This window comes from Phalacrocorax aristotelis, chromosome 7, assembly GCF_949628215.1.
Source record: "Phalacrocorax aristotelis chromosome 7, bGulAri2.1, whole genome shotgun sequence".
Taxonomy (NCBI): Eukaryota; Metazoa; Chordata; class Aves; order Suliformes; family Phalacrocoracidae; genus Phalacrocorax; species Phalacrocorax aristotelis.
Window position 1 is genome coordinate 21,715,307 of NC_134282.1, and position 15,346 is coordinate 21,730,652.

Consider the following 15,346-nt stretch of genomic DNA (forward strand, 5'->3'; position numbering starts at 1 on the left):
TGTTTGCAGCTAGCTAGTGTTTCAAGCATAGGGTCCCAGCTGAATTTTTAATTTAATGCACAAAATTCTATACATTTGAATAGGACGCTGCTGTCTGCAAATTAGATACCCAGACTGTCAGACTGGCTACAAGACCGTCAAACCTGTTACCTAATCACTTACAGGGCTGATTGCCTTCAAGTCCCACAGATGTTGCAGGTATTCAGCACCTTAGAGCGTAGCTTACAGGGTTATCATTTATTGTTAGACTTACGATGTATGGGACAATATTAATATTTTATATTTTGATAGTACTGGACTATATAAATATTTTGAATTCTGTTTCCTAGTAGATGCATGTGAAAAAGAGGTATGCAGAGTCTAAAACTACAAATTTCAGCTGTAGTCCAGAACGCTTCAATATTGACAGTGAGAGATACATTCAGTTCTGCAGTGGCAGTCACAAGCAAAATTGTCAAGTTCACACTGAAGCTCCTTTGAAAATCTGGTCCGGTGTTTTTTGTTCTTCACACATAAAGTTGACAGCACCTCTTTTAAATTATGAGTCAAAAATTCAAACTATCACTTTGCCTAGTGAAAGAAGACTAATAGAGAACAGGCTATTACAGAGTCTTTAGAGAAAGCTGCAGGAGAATGCTGTCATACGCTATACGAAAAGAGAAGGTTGAGAACAGCAGCAGGGACAGTGGTTTTGTGCTATGAGTGCTTAGCAAAGAGAGTATTTCTGACTGATTTTGGCATGTGTAAGGATTAGTGGATGCATATATGCATGAATAAGTGAGTGGGATCCATCTACCGTGTGAAAATTCTACCATCTTATGCTTTAATATGCAAACTGAAATCTGATTGAATATGCAAATAAGAATTGATTTTGTTTATTATCCATGAGTAGCAGTTCTTTCACATCAGGAAATTTGTATTTTTGCCAACATTTCCAATTATGAAACATGCCCAGTCTATCAAATGCTTCAGAGGGCCGGAGATAATTGGTACAAATAAACTGGTACTGTACTGCTGGTACAAATGAAAATTAATTCCAAGGTGCCAGTGTTGGCATTCTCCCCTTCTTCGTACAGCTTTGTGTATTCTGCTGCATAGAAGATCTAAATAGAAATGGGTGGCCTGAACCTACAGATCTTACCTGAGATAAATAGTCCTTACATATGCAAATAATCCATTGATTTCAGTGAAACTGCTAGCTTGAGTAAAGGTTTGTAAAGTTGGACCCTTGGGTTTTACAAGTACTGATCTGTTTAATCATTGTAAAGGTGTGTCTGGGGTACATTAAAATTCTTGAGCCATTCATTTTCTTTCACTGTATTTCATTATAAAGAAATAATCTCATGATAGAGGACTGCCACAGGCTTGGTTTTGATCTTGCACTAACGTGAAGCTACCTTGGTTTCTTTGCAGCAATTTCTAAATTCAGATTAGAGCCAAGCTCCTCCTTTAGTAACACTCTTTCCTTGTTTTGCTAATAAAAATGAAACTACCAACACTGAAAATCTGTAAACGCCTTCATTGTTTTTGCTGTTTATGCTTGTGCTTTCCAACATTTGATAGGAAAAAAAAAAGTTGTTAATGTGGCTTTGATAGAATTAAAGATGTCTATAGACATGAACAGTGCTTTTGGGTTGTATTCTAGGAATTTGCTGGAACTGTTTGCAAAGGGTGCATCTTTGAGTTAAATTCAGTAGGGAAGATAAGTATGAAAGGGACCAGGAAATCCTTCCTCTTAACAGCAGTCTCAAAATGACATCCCAAATATGCAACCGTATAATCTGAAAAAAAAAAAACCAGAAATTCTAGAATGCAGTTTTTGATGTCAGAATCAGAAATCTGAATATTTGTATGTTTGCGTGCATTGGTACCAGGTCCTGCAGTATGTATGTATTTGGAGATGGACAGAAAGCAATGAGAAATCAGTTACTGGTATATTCAGTACAAAATTGAAGAAACGTGTTGCAATGACAAAAATGCAGTGAAAGGCACAGGTGGTTTTTTGTTTGCTTTTGCCATTTTACCCCTGGAGATAATGAAGTTAGGCCGTTTATTTTCCCTTTTTGTTTAGAAACTCTCCAGTTTCCAATACTGTAGAAAAATGTTTAAATGAAAATAAGCTTTTGCCATTCAAAGTAGGATCAAAAAGCATCTGAAAGTATTTTCCTGTATCCTTTGAAAAGGTCCTGGGCTTCATAGCGCCTTTTTTTTTTTTTTCTTAGAGAGAGAAGCTAAATTTCAGGCTTTGAATCTCTGAGTGAAATACTTCGATGTTGTGACATTTTAAGAATTTCGAATGGTGAATTCATCTCGCTATTCTACATGTTTGGTGTAGTATTTTTGGGGGATTTTTTGAGATGGGAACCACCACTCTTTTTCCATATAAGATTAAAAAGAAATTAAAAAAGGATGGAACACTGAGCTGTTGAAATTTGGAGCCAGTGCCCTTAGCACAATGAGTACCTGGAAATGCTGATATTAAGGGTCTCCACGAGCAGTGATGATTTTTCTGGCTTTCTGTTTTTGATCAAATGAAATCAGCACTTCGTTCATCTTTTAAAAATGTGAAATGACTTGTGGAAGAGATGCAAACCAGCAATTCTCATGCGATGCTGCTAGGAGAGGCTAATTTTGATGAGAAACCCTACCAAGCGGTTGACTGAATAGCTCAAAAATCCCCAGGCTCTTTTTTTTTCTGCTAAGGATAATGCTGCGAAGCTGTTCAAAATTAAAAGTAAATCTCTCAATAAAGAGACCTTGTTCACAGCGAGCAGGAAGCTTTTGTTTTTTTGAAGAGATGCTAAACAGTTTATATTTTTAGTAAAGATTACAGCCGAGCTGTTTAGGTCTCCAACCTGACAGCCAGGTTCACTGCTAAGTTCATCTGTGTGCATGTCCGAGGGGCAGCACTGCAAGCACAAGGTTTTGCATGGATAAGGCAGGGGAGCAGTGGTTGGGGGGAAGCCTACACAAGCTCTAAATGAGATTTAAAATGCAACCTCTTTATGCTGCTCGCTTTCCTCCTTTCTTTTTGTTTGCATTTTATGAGGGATGGGTGTCTTTCTTGCTTCTTTGCTTGTTGGAGTTAAAACGGTTGGTATTTTCTGAATAAATAGACTACCTGGTGATTTGTTACTGTGTTAGGTTACCTTGGGCTCAGTGCTTCCTTAAGCGGACCAGCACAGCTACATGGAGGCAGGATATGCCAATTAGGATTAAAATACAGTATAAATAAACAAACTTACTCTTTCTCCCGCATCAGACTGGATGTTGTCAAGCTGCCTGTGCTCAGGATCAAGAACTGGTCTTTTGTATGAATCTCTCAGGCTCTCTGCCCCATTTTTCCCCTCTTTCTGTTCTCACTCCTCTCTCTGACTCCTTTGTCTCTGTGATGCCCCACACCTTGCCTGTCCGGCTGTCTGTTAGCCTGTCTCAAAGCTGCTTCATCTCAGAGGCAGAGCAGTGTGTCTGGCTGTGCTGCTGTCCTTCCCCCCCTGCTTCTGTATTCTCCCCCGGTCCCTCACCGTCACTCAGAGCTCTGCGGTTGTTCAGTATCCATTTCGAGGCAGGAACTAAAATGGGTCATGGTGCCACCAGGACTTGAGCACCGCTGGGAAGACCTGTGTGAATCGAGTATTCTTCTGGGACAGGTTGAAGTTGTGGTGACCACACTGATGAACCCAAAATATTGACATTCAGTGCAGGGAAGGAAAATGTCAGCTGTTACTCAAGTTTATTTAGCCTTCAGGTTTGTTTGTTGTTTATGCTCTTAATTCCATTTCTAAAGGGAGAAAAAAATCTGAAAGATCCTGATCCTTTGAGGATGGTTGTGTCTTCAGTTAGAGATGGGGGGGGAGGAGGAGTTATTTGCTTCCAGATGAGTCACCAGTTCTACTGGACTTCTTGTTAGGGTAATATATATTCACATTTTGCATTTCGGTGGGTCGTCTTTGAAAGCCCATGTTTCCTTTCAAATGCTGATCAGCATTCCTCACATGTTGTACAGAACAGCACAGAAAATGCGTGTAACGTCTTACATTCTGCGAGTGCGATTTAGCCTATGCAGAGCTAAATTTGCAGTCAGTAAAAATTCATGGACGTACATTGCCCTTGGTCAGTGTGCACTCCTCATATCGACAAAGTAATAGGTGCTCAGGCAGATCAAAAGGAAAACATGCAAAGGCCAGGAAACCTAAGGTTTTCAGCGTATTCTTTTTAACGTGCTACTTTCCTGGATATTTATAACTTATCTGTAAAGAATTGCTCCGTAGTGAAACATCAAAGGACATTGTTAAGTAGATTTCAGTCGCAGAGCTTTCTTTAGGTGACTGCATGAATACCCATAAATACTACTGGAAAATAAAATCAACAGATACTCTGAAGATTGATCGATCTATCTGATTCTCTAAACTCCATCATGTTTTTGAGTCTAGTCCTGGTTTCAGTATAAATAACAGTAAATCATTGCTGTTCCCTGAGAGGGAACATAACATTTTTTTTGTTTTTGTATGTGGTGATATTTATGTGCATATTGAGAACCTTATCAATAGGGAGGTGGTAAAAGATGTTAATTTTGCTTTAAAAAAATAGCATGGTCTGTAGTTGTTCAGAGTGCTATAGTTTCATGCTTAGCTCTTGCAAAAAATTTCTTTTTTTTTTTTAATGTAATCCTGGTGATGAGCTGTTTCATTGTTGTGTTGAAACATAATTTTGAAGGGCTGTATAACCCCAAGGAAGATGTCATCTCCAAATAGCTGGGGAAGGAGCTCTGTGAACTTGAAGCCAGGATTCATCATACAGTTGTGTCAGAGTTTTGCAGACCCTCTAAAATAGTGGAAGTTGGCAAAATAAGTTGTTTTCTGTTCAGATATCACCATTCCCTAGTGACTGCTGAGGGTATCGGGAGGCTCGTGGAGGTCGGCTGCCCTTGCATGGCTGGTGGCTCTTCCAGTCCTGTTCCCTGCCTGGCTCCCTTGGGTGGTGTGAGGACAGGGTAGTGCTGGTGAGGTTTAGGGCGTTGTAGAGGGCAGGATTAAGGTACTGGGACAGGCTGTTACTAGGCGAGCGTTTTGGACCAGTTGGAAGGTTTTGAATGGCCTAACCTGGAAGCTGTGAATGTGGGTGAGTTTGCGTTTTTGGCCAGAGGTGCGTGTGGTACTCCAGATGCTGGGCATAGCAGTACCTGGCTGTACTGGCTGGAGACTTCCCAGACATCCAGGAGTCAATTCAGTCCTGTCCCCACCCCAATACAAAGTACTTGCTACCAGCATGGTCCCACCCTTTCCAGTTACTTGTTCCCTGCAGCCAAAGGATACAAATAGCCTTGTTCCAGGAGTCCTTTTACAGGCACAGAAACCCAGGAGGAAAACTTGTGCACGTAGCTGGGTGTGTATAAACAGTCACAGCACCCTGGCCACCCAGTTCCCCACAAGCCTGATTTAAAATAATCTCTTGGCAAACATCTGGATACATGCCAGATGTCCAGAGCATGGGATGTGCCTGTGATATTTCTAGCTGCAGCATTCTTCTTTCTGCAAAATGTCAGGGTAATGGAAAAGGGGAGTTGAAAAGGGGTGTTTTTAATTTGCTTTAAAGGTGTTTGTACTAAGGATGATGGATCAGCAGTCTCCTTGTTCCTCAAATGGAGCTGTGTCAAGCATGAATTCAGTAGGGAAAAAGATTCCAAACTAGTAGGCAGGGACTTGAAAAAGGGGTGATCCGTGAGCGTGACACTCTGATTTGATGCGGCATCTTGCAGAATTCCAGGCTAATTTTATGCAACTTTCTCATTTTGAATCTAAACCAGTGTGGTTTCTAAGGCTTTGCATTTATCTGCTAGACATCAGCAGCAATCCCCCCCCCCCATACACACATTTTCAAGCAGAAGGGTTGGGACAAGTTGTCAGCTGCTGTAGGGTTTCACCTGCTGTAATCGGTGAGGTGACGTGCCAGGTTGTGCAGGACAACAACCTGCCTCATTCTTCCCTTGCTTTGTTTCTCTAAGGGAGTTGTGCTTTGACTTTTTGCTGTCTGAGGATTTACATCAAAGGGAGTTACCACGAGGACTTTTGAAGCAAACCAAATAATGTATTTTGAGAAACCACAGAGCTTTCAAATATAAATGCAGTGGGAGATCCAGAAAGAAGCTAAACAAGAAATTTGGGAATTACGTGGAAGCGAAGAGTTAGGAATACTTTCGAATGGGCAAATTTCAGTGTTGATCATGAGATTTCTCACAGCCTCAGAGATGGCGTACATTGACTGCTTCAGGTTTCTTCTGCTCATTTAATTACGTGTGTAAGATAATGTGTCTGAGTAAGGAGCTTCTCCAAGCTGGCAGATGCAAGTGGGAGTTTCTTATTAACAATTCTGTGTTGCTGCATAGGCTTTAACTGATGGTCTGTAATAAATGCGTAGTTATAAGCATACGTGCTCCCGTCTTAAAAACAAAACTGGGAAAACTATTGTTGGGAGGGATTAAATTATTATTTTAAGGTAGCTACAGCTTTCCACAAAGGCATAATAATTAAAATAACAACTGCCTGCTTGTTGGCAAAGCTGCCTGCACCACCCATTTCCATGAATTTGTATTCAAGGTGGGGGATACAAGTCTTGGTCGGAAGGAGAAAAAAAAGAGCGCTTTCTAAAGATCCTTAGTAAATAACCAGCTTCAGGGTTCAGTGAACAGCTTAGACAAGTTGCATATCAGATAGAGCCAAGAAGTAATTGCAGCATTTAAATGAAAGTTTGCTCACATTTTTAAAAAAGATCTCATGGTTTGCTATGGAAAATGGAGGTTAGTTACATATCCTCCTGGGGAAAAAGGCATTTAATTTCAGGACTGGGTATTATTGACCATATTTAAATTATATAAATTTACTTTTAGGAGGCATCAAATCAGATCAAATTCTGGTCTCAGAGATGTTGGTACAGATGAATAGTTACCAAACTGACAGAGATGAAGATAGTCCTGCAGCTTTTATTTGCTCTGGACTATTTAACTGCGTATTTCCTTTTGCTGGCAGGGCACTGACATTTTACATTCGTGAAGCTTGCAGTGCAGTCTGAGTGCTTCCTAAACAGTTGGCAAGGAAATATTCTCATGTGAAAGGAGATTTTCTCCAGGAATGTTTGTGGCTACTGAATGTTTAGACGGGCTTCTAAATTTTCTAGTTGTTTTTGCAGCTGACTAAATTAATTGGAAAGCAGCCAGAGAGACAGCAGAGTCCAGTCTGTAGTTGAGCAACAATAAAAGGCTTCGCAGAACTTTATCAAAGCTTCCATTAACCCCCTGCTGGTGTCCTCAAACAGGATTTTTTTGAGAGAGAGGAAACACAAAAGCTGGGCTGCACAACTGCCCCTGTGTGTCCATTCAAAGGTTTTAAATCCACACAGTTACTAATTAAAATGCCATGCAGAGTAGCACAAATAAACATCGCTACCTCCCGAAGCCCAGAGTTTCTGCACTGTCTCATAGTTTGGAGGGCAGGATGCTGAACTGACCCCACAAGGGTCCATAAAGCTCCCTTTGGTTCGGATATTCTGTCCTTATATGAGGAATTGCAAAACGTGTGTCGAGTCCATCCATATGCATGAAATCATACTCCCAGGATGCCATCCCAAGGCTGCCTGGTTTTGGTTTTTGGGTTTTTTTTTTTGTTTGTTTGTTTTTGTTTTTTCCTCTTTTTTCAGGGCATTGCGTTGAACCATGAGGACTAAATAGAGCTGTGGCATGCCTGCTGGTTCTCTATAATCATGTTTGCCAGATTTTGGCGGACATCAAAATGCTGAGCACACGAGTGAATACTGCTCCTTTCATTGGGAAATGTCACTTTAGATTTAGCCCCACGTGTGAACTGGTGTGCAGGGAGCGTTTTATTATCATGGCAGGCCTCCAGTGGGCTTCCCCTCCCAAACAAAGCAGGCAAATGTGTAGCCTCTATCTGCATCTACTTGAAGGATTTCACGGCATCTCCTTAGATTAAGGTAATCTGCCTTCATTACTAAATTCAGGAACCAGAGTCCCAGAATTCTTAGTAGTGCACTCCAAGAATGCGTTCAGGATCTATGAAAGTTGTGATTTGTAAATGGATAATAGCAAAAGTTGATCGTGGCTTTGAATTTATCTTTTAAAATAGTCTAGAGACGTGTAGGAAGCTCAAGCATTTGTATTTTATTCCTCTGGTCATTTGTATTTCAAAACCTCTCTTATGGAGAAGTCCTACTGTTAATTTAAAGGGAAATGATAACTTTTGTCTTAGTCTTCTGAACTCTTCCTGCAGAATTTATTAGGATTTTTATCGCTGCTATTGAATTATGTCACCCAGTCTTAAAAAGATGATTGGCTGATTCTGATTTTTTTTTATTAAATACTTCTACTATTCCATAATATCCCTTTGGTTTTGTCTGTATTAAAAATCCATTGAAATTATCCATGGATTCTTACAGACAGAAAAACCCTTAACCTGTAGTGTGCTTTGGATATAAATGTCTTGCATTTCCATAGATTACTGAAGACTAAAAGGAAAGCAGGGAAGTTTTTAATTAGCTTTTTATTATTTTTAATTTTCTATGTGCCATTAAATGATCCTATCAGTAAATAATAGAACAAGTCAGTTTTGGCTAAGGAAAATAGGAAGGTAGAGTGGGCTGGAAGAGGTGTCTCATATATGAGTTGAGTTTTGTGTGCTGTCCATTTATTTTGGCAATGAAATAAAGCCATGATCTCAAGACAACTTACTACAATGGCTCCCTGGGAAGATTGCACTTGTCTTGATAACATACTGCGTTCTTTAAATCCGTCCTCTGAATCAGCCTCAATTTATCTTTCTTAGCACAAAAGGGAATGCAGATGGAATGGCTGCAGCCTCCCTTCTAGTTTATCAGGATATTGTGTACACACATAAATAAGACAGAAAGTGACTGGAATATGTAAATGTCTCACTGTTAAATCCCGTGTTTTTCAAGCTCCCCAGGCACTCTGGGACAGGGTGGCCAAGGGGAGTCCTGTAGGAACTGCAGAGATTGGTGGGCTCTCCATTGTACTTCAGACATGATGTGCAGACCCAGCAGTGCCTTCCCAGAAGTGTTTCAGCCATTTACTTTCACTGCCGCCTGCGCTGAAGGTTAAAACTGCAATTATGCAAGTACTGGGAAGTACTGATATGAAAAGAGTGGACTGGGCTCAGAGAGAGACTTATTTAGGACTGCTTGCAGATGTGGCATGTTTCTTTAATCAGAAAATATCCATATTTGTTACACCAACAAGCTGTAAACATCACAGGTTAAATGGGCTCGGTAGCACAGGAGTTTCCTAGTTTATTTTCAGTCTGATCCTTAAATGGAAGTTACCAGCTTCCTCTGGATCAAATGAGAAGATAGTCAAATATATAGACCTGTTGACGACAAAACTGAACTGAAAACAAAACCATGAACCTTAATAGGGAGGAGAGACATAACACTGAAAAGTGCTTTGCATGCTGTTGGAAGAAGAAATGATTTTTTGAATTGCAGGTTTTGAATGAAGTTTATCTTTTTCCTTGCAGTCCCCATCCTGCGCACTTCTCAGTTCCACCCTGTAAGTACCCTTTGAGGCCCTGGCCTTGGAGGGCAGGAGAGACCTGCCACAGAGATCTTGCTGTCAGGAGTCGCGGTGGGCTCTCTGTGTGGTCCTATCTGCCGCGAATCTGGGACTGAAAATGAAGGTTCAGACTCAGAACACAGACCTGTCTATGCAAGTCAGCTCATTTGGAATTATTGTTCTCATAGGCTTTTATTTGCCCGGATTGTAGCTCAGTACTCCTCCAAGAAATAAAACATGGCTGATTTCTTTGTACAACTCCAAATCTTCATAACCTCATGAGGTCTATCAATTTATTTATTTATTTAGGATTGAAATTGTTCAGCCTTTGTAATGGCACTTGCATTGCACAGGAAACTTTACCAATTATCTTTCTGACTGGTTTCCACTGAGGCAGCCACCTTTAATATTTAATTGCTTATTCCATTTGGGGCTTTTCTAAATGACACAATTTTTAAATGAATAATGCACTAGTTTTCCATATCCGGCATAAAACCAAAATAATGAAACCCCTTTATAAGTTTAATTATGTGCCACCTATGATGTAATTGGTTACTGACATAATGAACTAAGGTTTTAATTCTAAGTTTTATGTGTTTCAGGAAGCTTAAGACTCTTCGCCAGTTTGTTCCCCATTGCTTTTTAAAAAATTTTTTTTTTAACTGCATAACAACCTTCAGGTAGCTTTGCTTTTTGCAACAACACTGTGTGCAGAATATACTTCTCTCTCGCATTGGGTCTGTTAATGGTTTTTCATTTTGTGAAGAAATCTGCCCGTTGCTAATGAAGGAAAGGGGGCTTAATTCAGTTCCAGTGAGAGGACCTGGTAGAAGAGCTCTGAGTGTGAGTTAGGTGTGCTGCAGTCTGAGTCTCTGTGGTACTTTTCCAAAAGCACAGAGCAGCTTTTTCCCTTGAAGGAAGAGGAAAGTTGATGGGGAGTATGGCATGGTGGCTTGCAGCATCCTGGAAGAACTGAGGATCTCCAAGTGCTGTCAGATCAGTGTCCTTCGTGAAGTGCTACTAACTTAAACCTTGATTCAATCTCAAGAGTTTCTCAACAGCCCAGAGGCAGAGATCATATCATGTCAAATTCATCTAACCTTTGTACAGAAGGTACTTTACCAGAGTTCCAGCTGAATGCTCTGAATGTCAACTATAATTAAAATTTATAGGTGGTTCAGCTGAAATGTAAATACGTAAATGCAAGCTTTCTGTACCAGCCTCTTCTACGTGATGGAGCTTAAAGTAAATAAAGATGAAGTTCCTTAACTTTGGTGACTTTCAAACAATTTATTACTCTTGAAGTGTTAAGACAGGCAGTATGATTTTTGTGGTCAGGTGAGTCCTAGGTTTTGATTCTTTTGGGTGCCGCAGGCTCAGGAGAGCACATTTGAGACCCAGCCTGCAGTTGCTGTTGGAGCTGTGTATCACAGTTGAAGTAAAATGTTTATAATTTAATTATCTTTTCTTCTGATAGTCTTGCCATTTCTGACTTTGGGTGATTGATCTGAGAAACCCAAATGGCAAAATCTAACTCTGCTATTACGGTAGCACTTCAGAAGCCAGGATGAGGCAATGTGGCCAAATCTATTTATTAAAACAGTGAATGCTGCTTTAGCAAAATGAGTCATAACATTTATTTATTTATTTTGTTCAGAAGATACTTCAGTATTTCCAAAGCATCTAAGTTACATATAGGGCAGAGGCATTTATTTGTCTGGATTTCAAAAAGGCTTTTAAGCAGCTCTCTTCACAAAATCTAATATTCTTAATGCTGAAAGTAAGTGACAAAGGAAGTTATTTAGCACATATATACATCATCTAGACATCCATGATTCAAGTAAATAAAAAGTAACTGTGCAAGTACCAAGAACAGCATTAGGAGACATATGCCTTGGGTACCAAATCACACATTAGCCGCATAGTGGGTTAAGCTTTACACCGTAACTGTTGGGGAAACCCCATGCTCAGGTGGCTTGGTGGTAAGTATAAGAAAGGACCAAGGAGCAGAAATGAGTCTGTTCATAGGTACAGACACGAGGCATCAGGTGAGAGCTGTCCTTTGCAATGTGAGACAAAGGGTTACCCCACTGGGATTTTAATAGAGCAGGGTCAGTATTTTTGGTATTGTTTTATGGATTGTTGGTAACGCTATTGTAAGTGGTTTGAAAGCTGCACACAAGACGTGGTCTGCAGGGCACAGATACAGTATGTTATTTCATTGGTCCTGTACAGTTTAAGAACAGCTCTACTCCCCTTGTCTGTTGACTCATGAAGTGTATGCAGACATGTCTTAACTTCTCTGACCGTGGGCAGGATGATGGGAAAAAGGGAGGAAGAGTAGCTGGAATGTTGCTTGACTTGAGGAAGCTTAGAGAATGGGACAGGGGTCTCATTTGAGGACATCTGATGCGTCTTTGAGGGTAACTTTGATTTCCTTGTGGAAGGGGCTGAGGGGGAGCAGAGGAATTTGTTTTGAAAAGGCAGCTCAACAGATCCATCTCCTGTGCAGCAATACAAAGGTGAAGGACAGGCTCTTTCTGGGGAGGAATTAGCTCCAGTGGCTACCTTGGGCTTCCCGGGAAGAACAGCAGGGTGTGTGGGTGAGGTAGAGTTGCCCTGAGGGGCCTGGTGGTAAGTGGGTCAGATTGCTCCAGACTACTTATTTTGAGCGGTTGGGGAATGCCCTGTTTCCAACATTATTATCTGTTTTAATAACTAGAGGTTATGGTCTCTAATTTCTCATTCTGGCTCTCCCAGAGCCACTGTACCCTGGGGTGCTATACATTGTGTCCCAGCATCAGTGGTTTCTGGCAGTCTGTGCTTGCTGGACCAGCATCTGGGAAGCAAGAGGATGATTATAGCACATGCTTCCCAGAAGCGTTCAACCCAAATGCGGGTCGTGGGATCCTGCCTCTAAGCGTGACCGGTCTGGAGCCTAAAGGAGGACTTTCAGAGTTACGGCAGTCTATCTTTGTCCAGACTGCAAGGCCCATTTTCTCGGCTTCTCTCAATCCAATATAATGCAGTGGAGCATCAGCGTTGGCTTCTTCAGGCTACAAAATTTATTGTTGTTTATATTGGGTCAGATTCTAACTTCAACCAGAGGGAAGAGTAACTGCAACGTGACCTGCTTTGTGACCAGCGGCTCCAAACCTGCTCAGGTCAGACAGCTGCTAATTCCCCATCTTAACAAACTGCTTATAGCTCTAGAGTTTCTTAGAGCAGTTCACAACACTAAGTGCATTTGCCCTTCTTGCGTTAATCATTCTAGTTTAAACATTTAGAAATGTTTCAGTGCTGGATTTTTTTAAGTGGCTGTAGTGTTCAGACAGATTCTTATAAATTGCCTTCCAACTAAAAGACTTGTTTTCCTGTTTGTTTTAAACTGGCATTCATACATACAGGAAATATACAGTATTCTGCCATGTTTCTGTTGGCAACTATTAAGTTATCCTTGTCAGAACATGCCAACAGGATTTCTTAGCAAGCTAGCAGAAAGAAAACAAGCAGTTCTCAGACTAAACAGACCCCATGCTTGAGTTGTAATACAGATCTCTTGCTAAATGCTATGTAGATTCTATAGTCTTCTGGTTTAAGGCAATCTTTGGGATTGCAGGTTGCAGATTCAAATCTTTGGAGTTACTCCAGACCTGCATTGCATTAGCTGACATCATTATTTGGCTTTCAGAATTGGAGGGCCAGTACCTGAAAATAATGTGTTGCTGTCAAGAGCTGGTCCTTAGAAATTAATAGCCAGAACAAGCCATCTCTTGGGTGTGCAAAATCTTCTTCATCACCCCTATCTCACTGCAGTTCCTGATGTAAACCACAGGGAACTGAGGTCAGACCTCAGCTCCTGTAATTGGTTTGATGTAAACTAGAGCAGTTCTGGTATGCTGAAGCAGTCTGTGCTAAAACTGACAGAGCACTGGACGTGCAACCAAGAAAATACACAGGCTCTTTGCGGATCCTCAGCAGCTACTGCATGTCTCCAAGAACTGAAGCTGGCGTAGGGTGGTAAAAATACAGCACACTAATAATCCTCAACTACTACTATTTGTTGCTGCTAACAGCCTGGGGTTTCCTTCAAGCTTTTGATTTGATGCAAGTCAGAGCCAGCTTTTGTGGTTTGGCAAGATTTGCAGCACAGGTTCTTTTGGGAGAGGCAAGAAATGAAAACTTTAAAACAGAGGAAATGTTTAAAACATAATAATGCTGTGTTAACAGTCTTTAAAATCTCATTTTCTAGCCCCTTTCTTTAGGAACACATAATTATGAACATAACTGATGTGAGCTGGTCCCTAGGTGTGAGAGCTTGTCACTTGTTTTACTCAGAGCTCTTTGGCAGCGACTGTGCTGCGGAGCCTGGAAAGAAAAGGAAGATCACTTGCGCCTGTCATTTTGGGATGAAGGTGTCCTACGAAAGTATCCTGTGGCTGAGCTGGTGCTTTTTCCTGAGCAGCGTAACTTCTAGTAACAAGGAGGGAAAGTTTAGTTCAGAAGTATTATGGCTGATTGAAGGGATGGAGAGAAAGAGGCCAAGCTCAGCTCTTATACTGCTTCACATTACGTCGGCCAGGATTTTCAAGCGTGGGTGGATAACCTTGGGCGCTTTACTCTAGTGGCGTAGATCGTAAGTCTTTGCTTTAAATGCTAAAGCTTGAAAATGCTGGCCTGAATCTTGGCATGTCTCAATTTCCAAGCTGGGAGGTGTTCCTCACCAGTCGTCATTCCTGGGGGAGGGAGAGGCAGACGGTGGGAAGACAGAGGAGTCAGGAATGCCTTGGGAGGCTTCCAGTGTCTCAGTTGGGCAATCAAGCCTCTAGATCCTTGTCCAAGTCCTAACCTGGCCCAATCACCACTAGTACAAATGTTTGCTTCACTTATACAGAGGGAATAATTAAAAAATAAAAACCCACATGTGGTTAGTTTTTAAAGTGCACATCCAGCCCTCAGACTCTTGCTGGTCCCTAGGAGAGAGGCGTAGCTGTCATACTGGCAGTGAAGAATGGGAATGCCAAACTCTAGCTCAGTTCTTCAGACATGCACAGACATCTAATCTGTGTGTGCACGTAGGTTCACATGGGCAAAAGCCTTTCATGTGCTTATCCTTATATACATACATGGCTTATACATATGCTGTGCATATGTTTGGAAATGCTCAAATGCATTCTCCTTTGTTTGCAAAGCTGTTTGCCAGTACTACTCGGAGCATGGGGTAGTGGTACTCAGAAACAGGAGCACTTCTGCCTGCGCAAGAGAGAGGAGCGGGTAGAAGGCCCAAGGGACCAATGGCAAGCAGAACTGGACACCCACATTTTAGGAGAGAGCAGAACTGCTTTGTTTTTAATTTATTCTGGTACATATAACTAAACAGGGCTGTATACTTTTCCCTTCTCTTGATTTGAAGTCAGTGCGACAGCTAGTAGAGTGAGTTGCTCTCTTACATAAATAAAATTACCAGAATCTGGTCCGAAGAATGTTGCCTTTAGAAAGTATTAAAATCATATTTCATTCTCTGCTTTTCCTTTTCCTTTTCTTTTCCTTTTCCTGCTGTGAGATTATTTGATAATATTATTGACAAAATCCCATGTAAAATCCCACAATATTACAAGGTAAATATTCAAAGAGAAAACCTGAAAGGTGCCCCAGGTTCCGTTAAATGTGTTTTGTCCCAATTAAGAGAAGATCTTTTATTGTCTAGTTTTGATTTCTAAGAGGACTTTTCTTCAGTGTTAGATTCTCAGAAAAAAAAAATTAAGT

General features: G+C 41.0%; 1 protein-coding gene across 1 annotated transcript in view; it reads left to right on the top strand.

Moving 5' to 3' along the window:
- Nucleotides 1-15,346, top strand: part of EPHA4 (EPH receptor A4) — a 109,350-nt gene that overhangs the window by 61,255 nt on the left and 32,749 nt on the right. The gene's annotated exons all lie outside the window — the stretch shown is intronic.